We start from the raw sequence: 22,696 nt of genomic DNA, 5'->3' as shown, positions 1-22,696 counted from the left end.
TCGATGGCGCTTTCTTTTAGGCAAGAGGCCTAATTATGTATTCATTTTTTCGTTTTCGTACAAAGATATTATTTTCGACTCTTTGGTTTAGCTTCGCCGGTTAAACTGATGTTTATAAATATTTTCTAGAGCGTTCGTCAATAAAACTGTCAAGGAGCAATTGAAATGTTGGGATTTTACTCATACCGCAATTTCAAAAACTGTAATAAACTGAACCCTTTAAAAAGGAAGCCATTTCACAGGTCGATATTAAACAGCACTTAGATAACATATTGATTGTCAGAGAGATGGGGCGTAAACGACCTAATTAACGCCCCGGGCGTCTTTTAAATATAGTACGATAAGAGGAGGAGGGATGTGGAACTATTGCCTAACAGGTGTTTTTATAGGAAGGCATTTATTGACGTTTAACATTGAAATTCAACTGTAATAACAGTATATTACGTGCAAGTACAAAATTACAAGAAATAAAAATCAAAGTGCTCTGTGAGCAAACTCGTGAATTGACAGTTGACTTACATGATTTTTTGGATTATGTTTAATGTTATCTGGTTTAGGGAATTTTGTGGTTGATTCTCATATTTAGAGTACGAGCAGTAGTTCAGTGTTCGCTAATGCAGCAAAGAAACAAAGTAATGTTGGGATAAGAAGGCATTACAACTGAAATGATCATGCTATTACATTTGACAAGGGTGGATGATGTCATGTGTTTTAAACTTACATCATTTTTGTTTCTGGTTCAAAAGAAAATGTTGGAAGTAAATGTGGGTCAAAAGTGAAATTTTTCTGTCTATCATTGTAAATCTTGGAAAATCAAGGCAATATTGTCCTTATGAAAACATTAATGATTCCCTCACTATCATATGGGACAAACGGGAACGAGTTTTTAGTGAGATACCTAAGCACAGACTGCCACCCTCATTTTGGATTTCCGCCTGGGTAGATTTTGGTCGCGTGCTAGGCAATGCATAATCTAGAACAAGATAGAATTTCATTTCAGGCCTGTTTATCAGTTTTGTGGTGTATAATTTTCGCATTTTAGTATGTAATATTTATTTTGAATCTTCAAATTGTCTTGAAACTTAAAAGAAAATTGTTCTTTAAAAATTCACTGAAAATCGTTTATGTGTTATTTGACTTTCGTGTTAACCTGTAATTTCGTCAGACGCCGGCACCTTTTGTTGCTACACACAGAAAAACACACGATACGAAATGTAATGATCGATTTTGCCCCCAATCTCACACCATAACAGAAAAAGCTTTTGAACACCTGTAAACTCCGAGCGCTTCGGAGTAAGTGATATTTTTAATGAGTCTTCGGATTGTTTTCAAGTTCTAGAATTGTAAATTGCAATTTTATGAAAAACGAAGGTTGTTCTCTTAATTCAGTGTGAATCCTCGCACGCCTGCCAGTCGCCGGTGCCGCTTGTTGAAACTAAAACGAAAAAAAAAAAACTCTTTTAAGATTATCACTGGCTTCTTTTTCACCGCACCACCATTCTTAGCAACAAAGGTTGCCATTTTGTTTGTTTATTACTCGCCAAAAACTATCAATGCACTCAAAAGCCTAAAAACGAAAAAAATTTTACAGGGATCGACCAATCGAGCGAGCGAGCGAGCGAGTGGGCGAGTGCCTTCTCCACATCATATCTAGATTTCATATCAATTCACGAGTTAAAAAGAGGAATATAAAACCGTTAGTTTTCAATTTCAATGCCCCTGTTTTGAAGGTGTATGCAATATACTTCACATGCATGTAGCTAAAAAAGAGAATGCTATCATTTTAAACTGATGTTAAGCCATTGTTTGAACCAAATGGTATGAGTAACAAAAGAATATGATAGAACTAAGCGTTATTACACACGGAAAGCTGGAAAAGGTGTGATTGCTGTATTAAAAGACAACACCACAAGGGGCAAGCCCCTCGTTCCAGCAACTGTGTTCCTCAGATGTGGTGCGCCGCCAGATCTCCAGTGGTGAAGACTCTGATGAAGACAGCGTGGACGTGACGCTGATGGAGGCACTTGCCCAATGTTACTAGGCTTTCGACACTTGGGAGAAGCGTCGCCAAATACTTTCCATCATGGCAGATAAGGTGCGCTTTACCAAACTCCTTCGTTATATTCCTTGTCTGACCAACTATCGATTTACGGACGCCAAACGCCATTGCCTTACCTCATTATGGAAGAGGTGGACCAGTAAAGTCCTTACGAGTGAGGCCTTGATAACAATTCGGAGAAAGATCCATAACGCTTAGCAACAAAGAAACTATAAAGATATCAAACGTGATGATTCCTGAAAGGCATTTGGCCGACTGTGACAGGATTTTTCAAGCCCTTGAGCCGAAGTACGCTTCTGCGTATCCTTGCTGTTTGTCCCGCCTCTGTTTGAAAGTCACTTCAAGCTTAGGTTACGTTAGTTCTGCAGGATCGCAGGCATTTGAAGACTTATCCGACGTCGAAGAAAGACTTGGAGACGCGGGAAAAGGCATGATGGGCTGGACGAAAGATATACAGAGTCGCCTTCGACTTGGAAAGCGTTACCTCAAAAGAGATTACAAGGCAAATGTTCTTCATATTCATTCTATAACGTTATCAAACACGTTAACAGTTCTAAAGGCGGAATACACGTTTGTAGAAGGTGCTTCTCTACCGAATAAGCTCATGCACCCATGTGAACGAAAATACCCTTTTACGAGAGAGGTAGGCTTCAATCTGAGCCTAGCTGAATTTTTTTGTCAGATAAAAAGTTGTCCTGTAATTTTCTTTTAGATCGCAAATATTGCTGGAAAATTTGTTTCTTTTTCTTTCCATTACTTTTCAGAGTTTCGCAATGACTACTTTTTTCGTGTATATTAATTACATGGCACCCAGGCCCGTCAAAACGTATGAGCACTGCATTGTGGTCTGGTGAACTGTCGTGTGTAATTTGTTTTGTGTGTATTATAGGTTCACACGTGTCAGGGTTCTACTGTGGCCGATCACTGCAGATTGTTTGCGTTGAGCGACCCAAAGGAGCTTGCCTTTCAAGCTCAGCGCAGCCATCATCATGACGACACTTGTGATCGCAACGACCAACTCATCAGCGAAATAGAATCAGCAATGATCACCCAGACAGATAACCTGCTACCCGAAGTCAAGGAGGAACTTTCGTTTACTGTAAAGCAAGTTATAACAAACATCTATGCCTGGAGGGCTCACATAGTACGCTCCTCAAATCAAGATGCTGCAAGGATCGATATCCTCGAGTCATTAGAAGAGTCATCAGTGCTAGTTATACTGGGCTATGAAATATTTGCCGAGAAAATACCGAGAAAGCCAAACCGGTTGGTTTTGCAAACGTGGCATTACTTGGCACATCAGCGTAGCCCTCAGAGAGGTTAGCGAACGTCTTCAAATGCTAACCTTCGCTCACATCTTCCAGAGGTGCACTCAAGACAGATGTGCGGTCCTCGCAGTCATGGCGGACGTTATCAAACAACTCAAGACCATCATGCCAGATCTGAAGACAGTCAGTTACAGCCAAGACAACGCTGGCTGCTACCATAGCGGGTCTACCAACGATTGGATTTTTCAGATCCCTAGTGTGGAAAAGGAGCTAGTGATCATAAGGCAGTCTTAACAAAGTCACACATGCACATTAACTTACACTCTGGCATCGATATCGAGAAGCTCGCGCAGATGGTTGAGGCTATTCTTTCTTCCGGTGGAGTGGCATCCGTAAGTGTCACCCGCTGCGAGTCTATCACAAACCCTCCAATGGTCACTTGCAAAATTGATGGTGTGAATAAACTCTCAAATATAGAGCTCACCATAGAGGGAATCCGTGTATGGAGAGCATACGGCGTGGTACCTGGGAAACTGATATCTGCTCCAAAGGCTGAGATCCCACCACCAGATATTCTGCCGTCAATGGTAGTATACTCCTGGCGCACCCAAGCTCTTTCTCCTCCGTCGAGAAAGGGCGGACTACCACATCACATCCAAGTGAAACCCATGCCACCAGAGACCAGACGGAAACCGACGAAGAGCCTGCAACAGCAAACGAGGCACTGTTTACATGCCCAGAAGAAGGATGTAGTAAGTCATTCCTGAAGCACTCCTACATAATGTAACACTTAGACTGTGGCAAACACCAACGTGCGCTAGAGCATGAGACGCTTTTTGACAAAGCTGCATTAGAGTATGCAGAGCACCTGGAGGGACAGCCAACGCTGGTACCGGTTGTCGGAGCAGTCAGCTCGCCCGTAAGTGACACAAACAGACAGGTAATGGGCTAAGCACTTAAGTCAGGTGAGTCACCCAAAACCAGAAATCCTATCTGACTGCAAAGTTTAGAATTGGAGAGGAGAAGTAAGGCAGATCCAGCAGCGATTGCACGATCAATGATGTGTGCCAAGGATTCGACTGGCAACGTGTTGTTTAAGAGTAACGAATTCCTGACCGCTAACCAAAAAGTAGGTTTTTTTTTTCACGTCTTGCCTTGAAGAAAACCCTTGTGGATGACGAGCAGCAAGGCGATATCGAAGTTGTTACACTTGAGGCTGGTTTGGATGAGATTGTCAGTGAAGCTGTCTGTGAGCTAACACCTAAACACCCAATTGTTTACGATGCCTACAATTCGTGTGAGCTGGCGTTCCAGAAGAAGATGAGTGACTTTTCCATTGCTGTATTAAAGGACATTTGGAATTCTTTTGATGTTGACCTTTCAGATGTAACAGTTGGGCGCAACAAGCCCTACATCGAAAAGCTGCAGTCGCTTTGCGAGGAATGCGCATGTCAGCGTTGAGGGATGAGTGGCTAAGCCAATGTTAATTAACTGTTCTAACAGAACTTTCATTTAGTCATGCTGTAAAGTTCGTCGGGAGCATGGGGAAAAAATCTTTGTCGCCGTCCTGTATACCCTCTAGGATTGTTAACGACGACGACTGATTATAATGAAGTGTGTTAATGAAATGTGCTTCTGAGATGGAAAAAAAAGGTTACTCTTGTTCTCACTCGATTCCGATTTTGTTCCAGTAGCTGTCTCTTAAGCCTTTTAAGGTGAGATACGTTTCGCTAATACTGGAACCATTTATGAACTGATGTCGCAACCTCGTTCCCAGGGTTTCTCTTCTTCCCACCCCAATCTCAGAACTAGGTTGTCCATGTAATGAAATGGTCGCTATCGTTTTTCCTAAATGTCGTCAATTTGTTCGTTTCCTTGAAAGCCCTCTTAAATAGTTCAGCTAATGGCCCACAATTAGTAATTTAATGTTCTGTTTCCTTTTTTAGCTGCTTCTCGTTCCTCACTGGGCAGTTAAAAACTCGGGGTCTAACAATCGCGTAATCACACTTTTTTCTATACGCTTTTGTAGTTCGATTGTGAAACGCCGCTTCCATGAAAAAGAAAAAAGAAAAATACACGAGTATAAGAGGTTGCTATGTTCACATTTGGGAAAACGTGTGTCGCTGTCTCAGTTTTCCATGCTTCTCAAAAGCATGAAAAAGTTCCCTGTGGACTCACTTGCTGACTGCTGTACATTCCCATTGCGTGTACTGATAATTTGGAAGTATATCTACATAATGGGACGTTAGATTTCGTCTATTTGTGTGGCTTCTTGGTATTTTGTTTTGCTTCTAAAAGATCATGACGTCCAGTGGTAAAATCTATTTCGTAACCATTGCGTGACTTAACAGATATGATCACGATTGCATTAGAGATTTCGGCAAAAATGGTGTTTGAATGCTGTAAAGAGCATTTTGGGAGAAACTGCTTTGAAACTCGAAGCAAAACAAATTATTTTGATCTATAAAGGCTCTTATAGGTTAGTTGTAGAAAAAAAAGCTGGGAAAATTGAATAAACTCATGTAAGTTGACCCGGCTCAGGGTGACACTAATGTCTACCCGAGATGGCTAATCTACAAGCGATAAAATAGTCACGGAAACAGATATTAAGTCAATATCTTATTCAAAGGATCTAAAAATGCAGTTCTTTAGCGCTGTGGATTACTGACGACCACATAGATTAATTAGAATGTAAAAATTGTATAATCGTTTGCTTACGGGTGTGGAGAATGTGCTATTTGTTGACTTCCGGTTGACACGCTTTTGTTGTGATAACAGCTATTTTAAGAGGCTTCCTACTCGGCGCTGGTAAAAAGCCTGAAACTAATTTTTCCACCCCATTTTAGACCAGCATTTATTCTCACAAGAATATCAATTTCAAGTGGAGTAAGATTTAAGTCAAGTTGCAAAGACTTCAATAGCAATGTTGAAAGCACGAAACGGTTCTTTCTATGATGCAAATGCAAAAGGGCGAATTTTATGGGAAGGTACCAATCGCGTATTTTTCGGATGCCTTTCAGGACATTTTGGCTCGTGACGGTTTTTTATTTTATTTTATGGAGGTTTAAAGGATATTACTAGAAAAAAATCCTATCACGTTTCTTAAGCCACTATAGGGTATCTTCAGAGAAAATATGAAAAATCTTGATTTTTCGAGATGTGCCACGAATTTTCATTTTCGCTCGGTCTTAGTGGACATTCTCTCTAAATGCTTCCAGTCTACCTTCATTATGAAGTTTCTCTTGTGTCTGCACACCGCGGCCATTGCTATCGTTATTGTGGTGAGTAAATTGGAATGTGAAGTTATCACATATGTCATCCCCAGTCACGGCGCTGACTTGAGTTTCGTTGAGGAAATTTTTTGAAGGAAATAAGATCAAAAGCCTGAAAATATTCCTTTATTTGGATAACTATGAGCAAAAAGATGTGAAAGTAGAAGCTCTTTCACAGACATTCTCCAAAACTTTACTAAAGAGTTATAATCAGAAGTTACGATGATTAAATCTATATTATTATCATTATTATTATCATTAGTGTTCCAAGTTCCAAGTTCCAAGCTCACACTCGGTTCACGCCACCATCCTTGTTTGATCTTAACCATTAAATAATTCAATTCACAATAGAATTAGCCCTCCTTCGGTGAGAATACTCTGTGAAATGATTCCCAGATGTCCACCTACTAAAGATTTAATTTTAACCGTGATCAGTGAAGTTTTCGTACTCTATTTCGTTACGATGTTTTGTCAGCAATTGGAATCACACAATTGATATTTCAGCGTTTTTTGATCAAGTGACGTAAGACCAAGAGTAAAGTAATTCCCCAAATGGAACAAAGTAACCATAAAAGGTTTATGAGAGCTGAAAGTAAACGCCACGATTATAGACTTGAAAACATGGATAATCAAGTCGCGATTGGAGTTGAGTACTTTCTCTGATCTGATTGGTCGATTGATTGGCAATTGCTTGCGAGTAGGCCGTCAATATCAGTACTTCTGTACGGGCGTTTATTACCCACGACAAAGTAAGTATCAGGCCGTGAGAAAAAACAAAACAAGACAAAACCAGCGAGGCAAGGGGTCTAGGCTCATTATTAGTGCCACACCCTCCCTGCAAACATTTCCCCAGGCTCGTCACAAATCTTCTTGTGGGTGGAGAAACGCACCTGCCGCAGGGCCATTAATGATCGAGGGCCTGCTCGCCTGCAGCCGCTCGTAGGATACGATCGCACAAGTTTATAAACCAATCGCGGAGTGCAATGAGGCAAAAGAAATCCATCACGGGCAATTGAGCTAAGGCACTCATTTGAAGATTGCTGTGAGTTAGATCATGTGATTTTATCACGGCCCACACTCTCAAGTAAAATGATCTGAGGGATTTGTCTCATTCGAATGGAATAATTATTGAGAGGTCTAATTTAGGAAGTTATATGGATTGGTTCCCTGCGAATTTGAACGAAGCCTCTTAACTGGAGTGGGAAATTACTCAAAAAAATCCAGTGAACAAGTAAAGGCCATGATGTACAGTTAGATATCAGATCTTCGACAAAATGTTTGGGGCAACCTTAAATTTCGTTTAATTTCTTAGATTACAGTGAATTGACGCGTTGATTCCACTTCTTCGTAACAATCTATAGATTATTTAGCAGATAAAGTAGAACGCAAATTTTGAACACAAAGGATGGAAATACAAGCTTTAAACACCTCTTTCTAACCGAGTTCATAACTAACAGTACAGCTCGAGGAAAACGAATTACTAAGATATTTATTATATTGTGGGGTTCAAATAGATGAAATACGACCGGTTTAATTGACCAATCATAGCGACGTATTAACTGAGATATGATGACAATTGTGCATTGATATGAATCTGGTTATTTCATGCAAGATGCCTCTAAGATTCCTGTCAAGGATTTTAGCAATACTCCTTTCAAGAAACATAATTAAATCATATTTCATTTAATTTAACGTTTTTTTCTGGGTCATAGCAACCTGAGCCATAAGAAAACAACCTAATTGTTGGATCCTCTAATCGAAGGGTGTTTTGAACAGATTTGACGGTTTGTGAGGACATCAAAACTACATTTAAGATCCTGTTTTGAAAAGAATTATGACCCATTACACCAAAAGCTCCCACAACTTCGTTATCCAAGTTCAAACAACAGCCTACTGTCCACATTGAGTTTGGAATTGCGATCTTTTGGTTTACATCCACGTCGTCGTGGAACCACCTCATAGGCTCCACCCTCTTGACTATTGTTTTAACTGGATGACTACCTGTTCTGCTAAATGTAACCGATGATATGCCGGTGATTAGGAAAAGAGTTCCGCCTTCCGAAGAACAAGTTTGCTGGGCATATTTCTTTATTTTCCGTTCGTACTTTCTCCATTGACCTTTGTTGAAATCTGCAATTTGCGGCACGCAGTTGGTGAAGGTGAAAGTGGCAAGAGCACTTCCAGTGCTGTAACTTAAGATACCAACAGGAACGAGGTGGCCTCTCTCGTATCTACCCTGGATTGGTTGGTCCCGATACAATGCATTGCTTCCTTGATGAATCCCTGAACATGAGAGAGTTTTAAAGTACACTGATGTCACTCACTAGTCAAGAAATTTTGTTCTCGGATGATCCGCTAGTTAAATAAAGTTGTCACCCTCCCGATCTTAGTTACGAAATGTGTAAGTGAAAGAGCTCAGTTAAGTCAAAGAACTGATTTGCTCAACATGATTAAACTATCGATCATGCATGAATTTTCCCACAAGTTTCTCCTGTTTTCGTCCGTATGGTTGCTCCATTGTACTTGCAGTGTAATACCGTCGCATGTTTTGCGTGTACCGTTGCCCTAATATGGTAAAATGGGGTGATAGAATAATGATGCATAATAGAAATGTATATCTAGCTAATATCTAGCTATCTATCGTCTATCTATCTATGTCTATCTATCTATCTATGTCTATCTATCTGTATAAAAATACATACATGTATATATTTATATACGCCCTTATATACATATATCAGTGTCTTATTCGTGTCTCTTTTTGATGAGAAAACAAAGATATATATATATATATATACATGAAATATATATATCGACGAATGCGGATACCGATACACTCTACTACTAACCACCCACGACTAACAACCGAAAAAACAGACAACGGAACAACATTCTCTGGTACAACCCCCCATTCAGCAAAAACGTCAGCACCTATATACACAGATTCCTTGCCCTAGTAGACAGGCACCTCCCGAAAGACCACATGGCATAGGGTAAAATATGGACTGGACTATTTTTTGGACTATTTTTTGGACACCATTAATACTTAGGGAGGGGTGGGATGAAGTCTATCAGTACTGAAGGAGGGGTGGGAGGCAGAGTGTTATTACCCAGGGAGGGGCGAGAGACGGACTATTACTACGCAGGTAGGGGTGGGAGGTGGTTGTAATAGTAAACACTACTGGTTAATGGAGCTTTTACTCGATCTTGATCATGGTTTGATGCTACTCTGGTTTGCAGATTTAATGAATGTAACCGAAGAAGTTACAATTCATAGACCCAACTTTTCGACACTCTTGTCTAATGCCTTCATCAGGGGTGATCTAAACGATGAAGGCACTAGACAGGAGTGTCGAAACGTTGGGTCTATAAATTGTAACGTCTTCGGTTACATTCATTAAATCTGCAAACCAGAGTAGCATCAAACCATGACCAAGATCGAGTAAAAGCTCCATTAACCAGTAGTGTTTACTATTACAACCACCCCCCACCCATCCCTGAGTAATAACACTCTGCCTCCCACTCCTCCTTCAGTGCTGATAGACTTCATCCCACCCCTCCCTCACCCCTCCCTAAGTACTAATGGTGTCCAAAAATATGGCCTTATAGACCCAATATATATATATGTATATATATAGTTAAGTGTACTATAAGGACGTAACGAAGAGGCCAACTCTTGACTGTTCTGGACGAGTTTAATGCACGACGTTTCGGTCGTTCGGCTTTCTTCAGGTAACAGAAAAGATTTTTAATTTTTAACCTGAAGAAGGCCGAACGGCTGAAACGTCGTGTATAAAACTCGTCCAGAACAGTCAAGAGTTGACCTCTTCGTTACGTCCTTATGGTACACTTAACTATAAATTCACGTCGAGACATTGTATCCTGTGGATCCTCTTACTGGGAGTTCATCGTTAGGTATACCAATTCTGCGCTGCTTATATATATATATATATATGTATGTATGTATGTATGTATGTATGTATGTTTGTATGTATGTATGTATGTATGTTTGTATGTATGTATGTATGTATGTATGTATGTTTGTATGTATGTTTGTATGTATGTATGTATGTATGTATGTATGTATGTTTGTATGTATGTATGTATGTATGTATGTATGTATGTATGTATGTATGTATGTATGTATGTATGTATGTATGTATGTTTGTATGTATGTATGTATGTATGTATGTATGTATGTATGTATGTATGTATGTATGTATGTAGGTATATATTTCCAAGTGTTTGAACTTTAAATTTACGAAATATTCACATAACCTCATCTCAGCATCTTATCGATGGCATAAGGAGTGCGTGAAAGACCAAAACAACATGAACGAACGGACGTTGTAGCAGTGGAATGAGAAACGATTTTATTTTTTCCTAAATTTCTTCATCAAAAAAGTAAATTATAACAGTAACACTAATTAACTTACCTGGCGTCTGATTCGGTTGCCATGGGTCACCTGCAGGTCTTGGTACTTTGGTTGCCGTGGCTTGTTCGGAGGTAATCTTGTAGAGTGAGTAACGTGCAATTCCCAAATTATTATCGTGGAGAGTGGCATAATACTCGCCTTGGCAGAGGGGAAGGGTGACACCTTGCTGCTCATGAAAGACTGGTCTCATATTATGCAACGAGAATGTGTTAAGATTGCATGCTGATAACTTGCGACGTACTGGTTGTTCATTCAGGTGTTTTCCTTGCTCATCGTAATCTTTGACAAAAGAAAAGGTTGTCTATTTATTCATATTATCATAAATTTCTCAAAATCATGCTAGATGCTTATCCTTCATAGAGCTTCTTCATTCGGATGAAGATGACGACTACCTCCTTAGGGATCCGTGTGTTATTCCTCCATTCGATTCTCATTCAGGGGTAATGATAAAAGTTAATATTTAAATCTTTGATAAATCAGTATTTTTTAATTGTTTTTTCTGAGCAAAATTAGACCTCGAGTAAGAATATCTGTCTTTCTGTAAAATACTCTTGAAAGAAATGCAGTAGAGGACCATTTATAATTTTCATGTTAGCTCTATGATCTCTACAACAAGTGAGTTTTCGTATAACGAATCAATCAACCGGTCATTTGTCATTTATCGCCTGGCAAAGAGGAGGGTACGGGGAGGGAGGGGGGGTAGTGTAGTATTCTAATGATCCCCACTCATTTACAATCAATTTCCTATTGTTCTCCTTTTGTTCTCTGTAAGTAACGACTGATCCCCCTTTCATTCTCCTGAAAACCATGTGAACCCTCCTCCCCCCAAAAAATATTACTTTGGCTCCAAAATCCCTCTTCCATCCCTCATTCCCTCCTCCCCTCCCCCCCCCCCCCATGCGATAAATGTTAGTTGTTGGTCCCTAATGCAGAATTAATGATGTATTGTTACGGTTAGGAGAAATTTGAAAACATCTTTGAAACACGTTTAATCGGCCATGAAGACCAAGATTGAAAAATGACCGTAAAGTTTTAGGAAGGAAGCTCTCTCTTTCTTTCAATTCTTTGGAGGACTGACTTGCGTCTTTGAAGACTAGCGTAACCTTCCACAGTTTAGTCAACGTTTATCTAACTTTCGCTAAGTAATCTGCCATCCTCACAAAATTAATTAAAAAAGATGAAAACTCGAGACAAAAGTCAGTTTTCAATTACGCTTTGCTCGGCCATCGAGCGTACACCAAATTTCTCAGTTTTTCTTTTCTCCTAAAGATGCAACGATTTGCTTGTAATAACTAAGAAAATTCTCGAAGAAAAAACTTCCGCCAAACTGAAATTGAAGTCCATCATAAGTTCTTTTGTTCTACTGTAAATTGTTTTTTAGCAAGTAACAGATACTGTTACTCAAAATTTCATTTTGTCTATACATGGTTCAAAATTTATCGATCAAACATCAATATGTGGAGGTTTAAGTTTAGATCTATTATCGGAATCGAATTAACAACCCACACAGAATCCACCGCTTGAATAGGCTTGCTCTATGTTTGCAAAAATGTAAAAGTAACCAGCGACCTTTAATGTGTGTCTAATAAAGAACTGTAGCGTTTGAAACTGAGAAAAAAATTCCGCGTAGAATAAGTTCTAAGGGTGCCTCAGACAAACTTTGCCCGCTCGCTCGCGTTTGAGTCATGATAGTCCCAGAGCGCTTATTCGGGAGCAACGCTTAATCCAATGAACACAGTTTACGTGTGCGAAAGGGATTGGAAATAAAGGGAACGCTTTTTTACCTTTTCCTGAGGTTTTTGTCACATTCGTTGCGGCCCATGTAAAAGTGGTTAGCTGAACTGCCACAAGCAACACCAAGGTGAAAGCAAAACCAAGAAAGTTCATCTTCACCGTATCGTCACAAAGGGGTACAACTATCCAAGCTTATCTCGACTGCTGTTGTGATCTCTTCACTATGTTATGTTCTTCTCGGCTTTTAAGATTTTGTGATAGAATACATTACATAATCTATTTCGCCTCAGTTACAACAGAGGAATTCATGAAATCTTAATGGATCTCATGGTTCACTTTGTCTCAATTTTTTTTTGACATCCCATCTTGTCATCGTATAGAAAAAGTCTTTCTTTAAGGCTAAAAGGACTGCTTGAAACAAAAGATGTGAATACCTACAGGAAATAAAGTAGAGCTTTTAAAGTATCTTATTACATTTAGTCTGATTGAATAACCAGTTGATTTCGACTTTATTGCTGTGACCTTGGAAATTTTTTGTCCTAGTCAACCTGTTAGTTAATAAATACCTGTAAGGGAAATATTTTACAAAAATGTTTTAGCTTCTTCCCGTGAAAAAATTAGCAACCGAACATTTTCAGCCGACAAATAGGCCACTAAGTAATATGTTTTCATCCGAAATAGGGAGCTCTTGAACACTATATCCTTACTCCAACTACTTACAAAAAGCCTTACATATTTTCTGAATCTTAAATACCTCACGATTAAGGAATCAACGTATCTAAATCAAGGAGTTTTGTTGTTAGGTACTTTGTTGCTCATTTCGAATGTCTCGTGAGATTGTTTTGGTGAGCGTTCAAAAAATATGTTTACTCTGCCACGGTTAGCTGTCCCATACGGCCAAATATGCTTAAGATAGGGTATTTAAGAGCGTGTACCCAGGGTTGAATTATTAGAAGAGAGACAGAGTCTCAGAGAGTGAAATGAACCTCCTGAAAAGACTTCTGGTGCCTCCGTTTACGTGAGTTGCTCAAGCTAGTTAACCTAAACAGTCCAACACTCCGTTGGCGATGATTGACCCCCCCCCCCCCCTCCAGCTCCACCTGAAAACCATATGACCCAAATCTTTGGTCAAAATCTTGACTAAGTCATCTGCCATCCTCGCAAAAACCACCTAGGAATTCATGGCATCTTAATAGATCTCATGATTCACTTCCTCTCAATTTCTTTTGATATCCCATGTTGTCATGGTAAAGCTGAAAGGACTGCTTGAAACAAAAGATGTGCATTAAGGTAGTAGGGAAGATATCTTATGGCATCTTATTACACTCAGTCTAATTGAATAACCAATTGACTTCGACTGTGATGCTGGTGACCTTAGCAATTTTTTACCTTTATTAACCTGTAAATGGATAAATATCTTTCGTGGAAAGTTTTATACAAAGATGCTTCATTCTCTTTTATTTTCAATTGAAAAAGCAATCTACGTATTTCCTCAAACCCTCAAAAAGTGATTCCTTAAAACCTGTCACTGAGATATTCAATTTGTTAACAATTAATGAAGAAACGGTACTCGATTTTGTCATGATGGAAATTTAGGGCTAACAAGATTGCGTTAATGGTGGTTATTAAATTCTAAAACCTCATGTGCACGTTTTGTGGCTTTAAATGGTTGAAAAGAGAAATTGCAATGTTCCTCGAAAGACCTTTCTGATCAATTTGATACGATTGAAGAAAGTTTTCACAGAGGAATCTCTATCAGATAAAAGCTAATCGATAGGACTCGTTGATGAAAAACGAATTTTGCCTTAAGTCCTGACTAACACCCCAAGAACTTAGACTCTGTCTTTTTGGTCTTGTCCTTTAGTAATTGCCAAGCATACAATGTTATCAAAGGACGAAAACTGAATCAGTTGCAGGCGTAAGCTAAATGAAAAGTTTGACAAACAGAATGACCAGTCTAGGAGTGATTCTCACTTTCTAACTTTTATTTTTCAATCGAGTGCTCTTTGATTGCGTGTCGTTAAAGCAAAACAAAAGGAATCACAACAATCAATCAGAAGAAAGGAAAAGATCTTTACAAGCCGCTGCGAACTCGAGGTAAAAACAACCAAACTGCCTAAAGCGCGGGAAAACGCGGGCGGCCAAGTCATGATTGGTGTTACTTTTGCATCTCATTGGTTGAAAAAGTGACACGAGCCTTCTGGACCAATTACAGAACGAAGTAGAGTTAAACCGATGCAATCTTGGATTACTTTCGACTCTCAAACGAAAATGTCTCTAATGATAATGATAAGAACCCTAATTATGATATACGATGAAAAGAGCTCTTCCAACAAATAAACTTTCCTAACTAAATACATCGACATCTACAATTATAGATTTCAACTACAATTTTTAAAATAAATCGATCTACTAAATAGTTTCTAAATCTAAGTTACGTTTAAGATAATAAGGAAATATACGTGATTTTTACCGTTTTTCTCTGACATTCACTACCAAATAAATTGCCCTTAAAATGTTAAAAACATTAAAACATTTCCTTTTCCAATGTCGAACAAGACGTTTCTTCCCAAACTAAGAACTTGCGCTATATTTTAACGGTGTAAAAACTTGTAACTAATTCACGTTGAAGTACCAGCCTGTGAGAAGCAAAGGATTTGTTTCGTCAATTTCTAGCTTATAATATGTTCCACTTACTTAGCACATCAGTCTCTTATGAAACCTATAATAATAATTTTGACATTCTAGGTCTAGGGAGAAATGAATATTGAACCCTCTTCTCTAATAATTCATAATCCTTCACAGGACGAAATTGCAAGAATCCGTAAACGGAAACGTGGCAGAAACATGTTAAACCGTTCCGGAAATACGACGGATAACCTGTGTTTCCGTTACCGGTTTCGTGACGTTTTCTCGCGTTTCCGTTGTTGCGTATACAACGGAACCGGACCACTTTTACGTAAACATAACGGAAACATGGAGTTGCATGTTTCCGCCACGTTTCCGTTTACGGATTCTTGCAATTTCGTCCTGTGCTTGTGGAATTCGCTGTTTTCAAACTAAGTTTGCTTTTTATCTCGCAAAGACTTTGATATAAGGGCAAATTCAATTCTTCTGGCGAACACTGTAAAACTAACATATTTCTTTAAAATAGCTACATATAACTAGTTCCCACGATACAAAAACTCATTACAGAGCCAGCGGATTTTAAAGAAATATGTTGATAAGCGCTAACCCAAAGTTAAATTTTAATCTAGGTTTCTTTATTCCTTTATTCAGAAGCCTTTTTAGGATAATTTTCTGTGTTCTTATAAGAGCATCAAAGAGCCATATTCTAGACAAAAAGGAATTCGACTGAATTTTCTTCTAAAGCTTTCAGATCTAAATCAGGTTTGACGCTAACCCGGGGTTATCTTAACCCAGCTTTAAACAACCCGGCCTTGGCGAACACTGTAAAACTAATACATTTCTTTAGAATTCGCTGGCAGGTAATGATTTTTTGTATCGTGGTAAACTAGTTATATTTTAGTGTTGTAATTAATTATGATACTGATACACCGTAATACAAATGGTACGCAATTTCCAAGACAAGGAGTATTTTAAATCCCTCATCGATAGATACTTGAAACAAATATCAATTTTTGCTTCAGTAGCTCACAGCCACTTTGAAAATAATTCTCTGCGAAAATGCGTTAACAATGAAAGAAAAAAAAACCCTACTCACACTTTGTAATAAAAAATAGCTTGATTCCTTCCCCTTGTAAAAACTCTTGGATAGTTTTGGTTAGCATCAGGATTGCGCTTAAAAATTTTAATAGTATATGTGTATGATTCAGTAGAAAGATATTGAATCCTTTGACTCCTTGCTCGTGTTTCAGAAAATGAAATAAATCATCTTTGTCTAGCCCACGAGCAGGTCGTCATTGTTAGGGCTTTGGCACAAGCGTTCGTCACCCGTTTGAGGCCCAGAGTAAGGCGAGAAGTCGGCAAGAGGTCTGGTACGAGGTATTATGAGTACCAGATCCCTTGCAGACTCCTCCGTGGCTCGCTTTTCTCAACGCTTCAATACTTCACGCGGGCAAAAAAATGCTTGTGCTTAAGCGCCAATAAATATATTTGATTAGACGTTTTGGTGTGTAGTATCACAGAGTATTTTACGAGTTATGCCGTATTTTATCGAGCCCGTAGGGCGAGTTAAATCCCAAACCACGAGTAACGATACTCAGCGATACAACACACCAAAACGCCTAATAAGTTATTTATTATTCAACTGCTTTTTGTTCTGCCAAGTTTTTCTGCTCATTTCTTATATGGCGGGAAAAGCAAAGTGAATAGAGAAGCGTCTTTTTGCAGTACAAAATAACCATCTGTCCAAATGACCGTACAATATCGCAAGATATTTGTACTTTACTTTGTGCTGTTGGATAATAATAAGGGCTTACTCGCATGCTATCTATTGTCTGATATCAGTCATCAAGGACATTGAGTGTTAGGTGAAGATAAAGCGGTTTTTGTGTATATAGATTTAACCTCTTGCGATTAAAATCCGTTGGTTTCTGATAGCTGAAAAAAAAAAAGGAACCCTGCAGTTTAAGACCGTGAAAAAGCAGTATCAGGATAACAATAACAGCAGACGGACACACAACATTTAGACAGACAGACATTAAGATAGTCAGAAAGTCAATCAAATAAACATGGCGAAAATCAGTTGGTCAGAAAGATAGACATTCAGATAAAGAGGAAATCATTGACCGTCAGGTAGTCAGAAAGTCAGAGGGACAAGGCAGTCAGACAGACAAGCTGACAGGCAGACAGACTGACAGACAGACAGACAGTTACACAGTCAATAAAAGGTAAGCGCAGGGTTTTCAATGAAAGCCAGTTACCCTCGATCTACCGCCGCCTTAATCAGACCTCTCACCGCTCTCGTGTTTGAGTTTTGCTGTACGCCCACTTTTCCGGGCTCAGCCGCCTCTTCAGGCACCGTCGGCAGCCACTTATGGCAAACGCTATTGAAATCCCTGTCAGTGTCCAGTCCAAGAACATAAGACAGTATTCCGGAATTAGGCTCTGACCCAGAATCTTTTAATACGACCTCAAGGCCACCGCTTATGTCTGTACAAACACTTTAGTCAACTTTGATTGCTAAGATTGCTTATACCATGAAAGCGTCCCTGATGCAGTTAACAAATAGTCGTATTTACTTACAGTTCGATACAGGCAGGACCAGGTTTAAACTCGTCCTGTTCCATGAAAGCAAAGCACCTTGTGCTCACAATATCCTTTTTCGGTTTGTAATGTTTAAACTCGAAGAATATTGCGGTACCTGTATTGTGAAAACAACGAGGAGTCTTAACACGTTTTAACTGCCCAGTAACTAACAAGTGATTCTCTGTTCTGGTCACTGTACATTTTAACTTGAAAAAATTTTAGGAGAATTATGGCTTTATTAAGGCCTATTTACACGGCACGACTTTGTCGCATGCGACAAGCTTACGACAGGCCTACGACATGACTTAAGAGTCGTAAGCGAGTTGTAGGTTTGATTTACACGAAACAATTAGTGTCGTAAGCTTGTCGTAAGCTTGTCGCATGCGACAAAGTCGTACCGTGTAAATAGGCCCTTAGAAGGTAACATCTTCCTCCTGAGAACTTTGTTTTATCACCTGCTCGATTGACATGGCAAGGAGAAGTTTTACATTATTTTTTAACTTCCAGGAAGTTAGAACAGATAAGGCTGGATTTGTCAGAATAAATCAAACATGTACAGAGTGAGAACCATGTAAGACAAATTGAAGGGATGTACGGAAAAAGCTCCTTATTGTGACTTCTGATTGACTACACCATTTTCCTTTCAAATTTCCCTGTGTTCCCTTGTGAAACAGTGGGGAGAAGAAGATGCTGCATCACAGCCTTTTTTCTGTGTTCCCTTTCAATACTGACCATTCAAAAAAAAAAGTTTGGTCAGAACAGAGCTTTTAATTTCAAATCAACAAACTGTACTGGCTTGGTACTCAGTGAATTTGTTAGAAATGAATCAAACTTCCTCTTCTGAAATCTTATTTAGCTGTGATTGGTGGAATTCTCTCCTTTTTTTTTAAGAGTTCTCCCTTTGACAATGTTTTTTTTGACAAAGAGCCCAACAGACACATGGAATTCCAAAATAAAAAATACAACAACTCTAACCTCTTGGAAGTTTCTCTATAGGCTTTTGAATTTCTACATCAGTATCAAAGTTGATAAACTTTCCATTAACTCTGTTTGAAGTGGGTGTATCTTGAGCTGGGGTTACATTCACACCATTGGCATCTGTAGAGAGAAAACACTCAATAGTTCAATATAAATTTGCTGCAGTTATTTGTTAGCTCTTTACACCCTAAATATCAGTATGCATATTCTCCATACTGTTCTCCTTACATTTCCTAAGGTGCTGGTAAGGAGAATGTACCTAACAATCAAGAACTTCTTTTGTTGGTGATCATTTACTTTATTCTTGTGACCCTATGTGTGTTTTAGGGATGAAATTGAGAGGAGAAATTACATGCTCATGGTGACTCTTAGGGGTTAAAGGAATTAGTTAACATCCCCTCCACCTTGGCATTATAATAATCATTGATCGTTACCTTTCACAGAAACAGTAAAAAAATGGATTAATGTACACATGGGCATCCTTCAGTCCAATCTGGTTGATTCGTACAACAAGTCGATGATATCCTTCTTCGAATGGGATACGCGGCAACAAAGACCCTCCTACAGCTTAAAAAACAAGAAAAAAGATGAACATCATTATATGACAGAGCAAAAATACAACAAAAATGAACAAATGTATGACATATGTAAGATTAATATCTGAAAAAGGGTTGTGGTTGTTTAACATGCTAAATACATGACCAGATTATTTCAACTGAGTACTGTTACTGATAGTTCTCTTCTGTAAGTTTCTAGAACTCTTTCATAAATGGTGTGCCACACTGCTGTTTTTATTGCATTTCCGTAAATTAGCCTTTTCAATCAGTCGGTATAAGCATGTTTAAAAACAATTGCAATATCAGGAATTTTCATTCAATCAAAAGCACCATTAATTTTCAAGGGCATAGAAGAGTATTAATCATGCCCAACTCTAATTTTGAGGTAACTATCGCCCTATCTGAAAATGGGATCCTGGGCAGTATAAGTAATCTGTGTCACACACTGAACTGTATGATTACTGAGAGTAAAAGACACCAGACATAGTGATATTCTATGCCAGAGTACGCTGGTGTTAGTAATAACTTGAATGCCTATAAGATCTTAAAGTGTGTTCATGCATTAAAAAAGGAAAGAACTCACCAACTGAAGAGACATGCTCAGTTCCATTTTCATCTCCATATTCTGTTACATCAGTATCACTAACAAAATTTATAAAAATATCATCTACTCAATAATAATTAAATGAACAATTAAATAGGTAGGAATTTGCATTTTCAGTCAGCTTTTAGAAATTTTTGGGGCTAATACAGAAAAGAAAAAAAAGTTGTAGTTGCAAAATCTATTTCGTAACCATTGTGTGACTTAACAGATATGATCACGATTGCATAAGAGATTTCGGCAAAAATGGTGTTTGAATGCTGTAAAGAGCATTTTGGGAGACTTTGCTTTGAAACTCGAAGCAAAACAAATTATTTTGATCTGTAAAGGCTCTTATAGGTTAGTTGTAGAAAAAAAAAAAGCTGGGAAAATTGAATAAACTCATGTAAGTTGACCCGGCTCAGGGTGACACTAATGTCTACCCGAGATGGCTAATCTACAAGCGATAAAATAGTCACGGAAACAGATATTAAGTCAATATCTTATGTGGATTACTGACGACCACATAGATTAATTAGAATGTAAAAATTGTATAATCGTTTGCTTACGGGTGTGGAGAATGTGCTATTTGTTGACTTCCGGTTGACACGCTTTTGTTGTGATAACAGCTATTTTAAGAGGCTTCCTACTCGGCGCTGGTAAAAAGCCTGAAACTAATTTTTCCACCCCATTTTAGACCAGCATTTTTTCTCACAAGAATATCAATTTCAAGTGGAGTAAGATTTAAGTCAAGTTGCAAAGACTTCAATAGCAATGTTGAAAGCACGAAACGGTTCTTTCTATGATGCGAATGCAAAAGGGCGAATTTTATGGGAAGGTACCAATCGCGTATTTTTCGGATGCCTTTCAGGACATTTTGGCTCGTGACGGTTTTTTTATTTTATTTTATGGAGGTTTTAAAGGATATTACTAGAAAAAAATCTTATCACGTTTCTTACGCCACTATAGGGTATCTTCAGAGAAAATATGAAAAATCTTGATTTTTCGAGATGTGCCACGAATTTTCATTTTCGCTCGGTCTTAGTGGACATTCTCTCTAAATGCTTCCAGTCTACCTTCATTATGAAGTTTCTCTTGTGTCTGCACACCGCGGCCATTGCTATCGTTATTGTGGTGAGTAAATTGGAATGTGAAGTTATCACATATGTCATCCCCAGTCACGGCGCTGACTTGAGTTTCGTTGAGGAAATTTTTTGGAGGAAATAAGATCAAAAGCCTGAAAATATTCCTTTATTTGGATAACTATGAGCAAAAAGATGTGAAAGTAGAAGCTCTTTCACAGACATTCTCCAAAACTTTACTAAAGAGTTATAATCAGAAGTTACGATGATTAAATCTATATTATCATCATTATTATTATCATTAGTGTTCCAAGTTCCAAGCTCACACTCGGTCCACGCCACCATCCTTGTTTGATCTTAACCATTAAATCATTCAATTTACAATAGAATTAGCCCTCCTTCGGTGAGAATACTCTGTGAAATGATTCCCAGATGTCCACCTACTAAAGATTTAATTTTAACCGTGATCAGTGAAGTTTTCGTACTCTATTTCGTTACGATGTTTTGTCAGCATTTGGAATCACACAATTGATATTTCAGCGTTTTTTGATCAAGTGACGTAAGACCAAGAGTAAAGTAATTCCCCAAATGGAACAAAGTAACCATAAAAGGTTTATGAGAGCTGAAAGTAAACGCCACGATTATAGACTTGAAAACATGGATAATCAAGTCGCGATTGGAGTTGAGTACTTTCTCTGATCTGATTGGTCGATTGATTGGCAATTGCTTGCGAGTAGGCCGTCAATATCAGTACTTCTGTACGGGCGTTTATTACCCACGACAAAGTAAGTATCAGGCCGTGAGAAAAAACAAAACAAGACAAAACCAGCGAGGCAAGGGGTCTAGGCTCATTATTAGTGCCACACCCTCCCTGCAAACATTTCCCCAGGCTCGTCACAAATCTTCTTGTGGGTGGAGAAACGCACCTGCCGCAGGGCCATTAATGATCGAGGGCCTGCTCGCCTGCAGCCGCTCGTAGGATACGATCGCACAAGTTTATAAACCAATCGCGGAGTGCAATGAGGCAAAAGAAATCCATCACGGGCAATTGAGCTAAGGCACTCATTTGAAGATTGCTGTGAGTTAGATCATGTGATTTTATCACGGCCCACACTCTCAAGTAAAATGATCTGAGGGATTTGTCTCATTCGAATGGAATAATTATTGAGAGGTCTAATTTAGGAAGTTATATGGATTGGTTCCCTGCGAATTTGAACGAAGCCTCTTAACTGGAGTGGGAAATTACTCAAAAAAATCCAGTGAACAAGTAAAGGCCATGATGTACAGTTAGATATCAGATCTTCGACAAAATGTTTGGGGCAACCTTAAATTTCGTTTAATTTCTTAGATTACAGTGAATTGACGCGTTGATTCCACTTCTTCGTAACAATCTATAGATTATTTAGCAGATAAAGTAGAACGCAAATTTTGAACACAAAGGATGGAAATACAAGCTTTAAACACCTCTTTCTAACCGAGTTCATAACTAACAGTACAACTCGAGGAAAACGAATTACTA

General features: G+C 38.7%; 2 pseudogenes; both read right to left on the bottom strand.

The window, feature by feature from the left end:
- Positions 1-8,546: 8,546 nt before the first annotated feature.
- LOC136282418 (uncharacterized) lies at positions 8,547-12,995 on the bottom strand (annotated as a pseudogene).
- Positions 12,996-16,816: 3,821 nt separating this feature from the next.
- Positions 16,817-22,118, bottom strand: LOC136282229 (axin interactor, dorsalization-associated protein-like; annotated as a pseudogene).
- Positions 22,119-22,696: the final 578 nt, after the last annotated feature.

This window comes from Pocillopora verrucosa, chromosome 7, assembly GCF_036669915.1.
Source record: "Pocillopora verrucosa isolate sample1 chromosome 7, ASM3666991v2, whole genome shotgun sequence".
In the NCBI taxonomy this organism is placed as follows: domain Eukaryota; kingdom Metazoa; phylum Cnidaria; class Anthozoa; order Scleractinia; family Pocilloporidae; genus Pocillopora; species Pocillopora verrucosa.
This window is presented reverse-complemented; position numbering and strand designations above follow the sequence as displayed.